This window comes from Corapipo altera, unplaced genomic scaffold (genome assembly GCF_003945725.1).
Source record: "Corapipo altera isolate COAL_440 unplaced genomic scaffold, ASM394572v1 65, whole genome shotgun sequence".
NCBI lineage: Eukaryota > Metazoa > Chordata > Aves > Passeriformes > Pipridae > Corapipo > Corapipo altera.
The window spans coordinates 680,670-684,298 of NW_020884891.1; positions in this window are offsets into that span (position 1 = coordinate 680,670).

Sequence of the window (3,629 nt, forward strand, 5' to 3'; positions counted from 1 at the left end):
AAGGAGTCCGCAATCCATACAAATATGTCCAAGGGGTGCCAGGAGGATGGTGCCAGGCTCTTGCCAGTGGTGCCCAGTGACAAGGTGAGAGCAGCAGCTATAAACTAAAACACAAGTTCCACCTCAACATGAGGAAGAACACCCATGAGGGTGGCAGAACACTGGAACAGGGAAGGTGTGGAGTCTCCCTCTATGGAGACATCCCAAACACACCTGGAGACATTCCTGTGTCACCTGCTCCAGGTGACCCTGCCTTGGCAGGGGCTTGGACTGGGTGATCTCCAACGCCAACCATCCCGGGACTCAGTGAATGGCTGCCTGTGTGAGTGCACCGGGCTCTGCAGCCTGGGCACACAAGGAGGTGTGCCTGGGGATACCCAAAAAACTGGAAGGACCAGGGTTCCAGCTGTGTGAACATTACAGCGCTTAAGAAATAAATTTTTTATTACTTGAGGTGGATATGTTTGGTCTGGGAAGGGAGGAAATGCCAGTCTCTCCAGGGGGGCAGCACAAGGCGAGGACACATCCTCAATGCCGTGGTTGGAGCTGTTGATGGTATGAACACAAGACAAACCACACACACTCACCGTGTCCCTATGGGAGTCCAGGACAACCAGGTGCATCAGTGCCAGCCCTCTTTGGGGCTCTGTTTCCCTTCCAAAAGGCAACCTCGTCAACAAATGAGTGTAAAGGCCGATACTGCTTACCCATCCTGATGGCTTGTGTGATAGAAATCATGTAAAATCATCATTTATTGGCTCAGAAGTGAGCAGGAAGGCCAACACTGCTCACCCTCCTGATGGATTGTGTGGTAGAAATCATGTAAAATCAGCATTTGTTGGCTAAGAAATGAGCAGGAAGGCAGATACCACTTGCCTTCCTGATGGATTGTGTGATAGAAATCACGGAAAATCATCATTTATTGCCTTGGCTTTAGGAGCACTGAGAAGTCTCATTCAGATTTGAGACCTCGTTGTATTAATTATAAAGCCTCTAGATACTCCTATAACCCTATTCCAGATAGTATCCTCTGCAAGTCACAATGTTAAAATATTAAACAGGCAGTTTAATACTGTGCAATGCTTTAATCAGAACCCTTGGTAAATATTTCTGCAGGACTGAAATAAAAGAATTGCTGCCGGTTCTTTGTGGGCAGGGAGGAGAAAACAGCTCAGTGCCTATGTTTATTTTAAAATTACAGCAAGTTATTTACATTGTTTAACAATTTTAACACTGACTTCTGAACTAGTGGGTGGCATCCCCCAGCTGGGTTGGATTAGACACAGTAGGAAATACCTGAATTTAGTAATAGCATCTTAGGGATACTCCATGTATTTAAACCATAAATCTATTGTGTTGCTTCAACTCCTAGATATATCCCCTTCCTCTGTGTGCCATCAACACTCTGCCTGTAAAAAGTACACAGAGCAACCATAAAACCTCTAGACCACCAGTTTGGAATCAGCTGTGGAATGATTCCTGAGAAATTTGGTGGGTTTTCTTCTCACTCCCAATCTGGGGCTTGGGAAACAAAACAGGTGAGAGAGTCTCTCTAAAATCCATTGAAAAAGATACAATGGGGTTTGATAAAATACAGCTTGTTAAACTCCTTTAAAATGTCAAATGTTAGAAAGTAATATTTCAAGGGCTCTAATTTGATTAACAGTGGTCTCACAGGTGCTTTTTCTATAGTTTTTATCAAAAAACTCATAGAATCATTCATAAAGGAGACACGAGCTGTGTATTTAAGTTGTCAAAGAAACCAGCATGCAGACTTGGTGCCACAAAAAAGATTTATAGATCACTATACGGTACTTTACAATACAGAAGAGTAAACTCAATGTACAGGTTAAAAAAGCCTCTGCTGTTTGCAGCAGAGGAGTGCCCAGCTCCAGAAAGAACTTCATGTTATTTATTTCCTTCCCTGGTGTCACCCCTCAATGAGACAAATCTTGAGGAAAAAACTATGGCAGGATGAAATAAACCAAATATTCTTCTTATTGCCACCAGCTTCACATGCTACCTCCTTCATTAATAACAGATGTAAATTAACAGGGGCTGGCAAATTGGTGCAGTGGTTTAAACAGTAGCCTGGGACATGAAAGGAGTCCTTCCACGGGGGAATTGGCATCAAAGCGAGACTCTCTGATGGAGCTGCTTTGTATGAGCTCATTAAACTCATTAGCTCAGCTTGCTCTTGGTTACTTAGCTGGGTCTGGGTTCCTGTCTCTGTGTGTCTGAGCTGCGTGCGTGGCTTCCCGAGTGCTGGGTGTGGGTGTTCCCTGCAGGAACAGGGGCAGGGAGTAGGGCAGAAGCTCTAATTTGTATCCCACAGTCAGGAACCCGTCTGTAAAATCATACGATTCTTTTCAGCCCTCCATCCACCTTTCCCTTTTCCAGCAGTTCGTACAGTTTCAGACTTTTAACAGATCATGCAGGTAAGAGAAGTTTCTGTAAGGATTCCCCAGAATTCCCAGAGGTGGATTGGAAGCTGGTGTGTGACCCTTGGGCCATGAGCCTGAACAGCTTTGGTCACACAGTTTAGAGCACTGGCTGCTATTTCCATTTCTTGGCTTTCTGCTGAGTTGAGAAAACACTGCAGGGAGCCCATGAGACAAACCCAACCCACCTCACCGAACCCTTCCTCAGGACAGCGTTACTCAGCTCATGATCCCATTATTTGGGTGATGCTTTAAAGGATGTAGCTCTAAACCAGCCCTGGGGGTGACCTGACAGAGCCAGTGACCTTTCAAGAAGGGGTGAAAACAGGGTGGAAAGGAGACTAATAATGTTCCACCTGCAATTTTGTATTTTGAATTCCGGATCTCTAATGAGTAATTTGCCTATTAAACTGCTCCAGGGCATTAGATCTCGTAGCTACACAGCGTCAGCCACAAAGGGACCTGAACTGAATCTGTCCCCTTGTCCCCAAAGTCTTGAACTTGCACTTGGGAAAATGTGTGGAGAATCCAATGTAGAAAAGCCTGAAGTTAATCTGGTGCTCGACCATCTTCCCTTTGGGGAATTTTACTGTCATTCATCCTGAATCTTTGACAAACCCTCAGAAGAGATTTATTAAACTTCAGACTCAGGACTGACCACAGGAAAAGCCCGCAGGTCCTTTCATTTTGTTGCAAAACTGTGCTGCCAGTTTTGTGAGAAGCTCCTCAGCCAGTGCTGAGCTTTGTCTCCTCAGTTTCACCACAAGAACATCGTGTCTGTCCGTCCGTTCCAAAAGCCTTGCTGAACTCAAGATATGCAACATTTCCTGCTTTGTGTCTCTACAAGGCTTGTTATTCCACCACAGGGGAAAGTTAGGTTGGTTTGACATGATTTATTCTTGCAAAATCCCATTTTTTTCCATCAAAATGTGTATTTCCTTCATTTTTTATTGACGCTGTTGACTTTGCAGGGGTAGAATATACCTCCAAAAAGCCCTTTGTTTAAGTGCCTGCTGTTTCACAGGTTTCCTGCTCAATGAACACCCGAAATGGCAACAATGATATTCATTTTACAGAAATATTGTGAGGACACACTAAAGATTGGGAGGCAAAAAGGTGTAGTTAAAGATCCACTAAATCCAGATTCTGTGTGAAACAGTGATGGAGAAAGGATTAGTGTGTAAACCT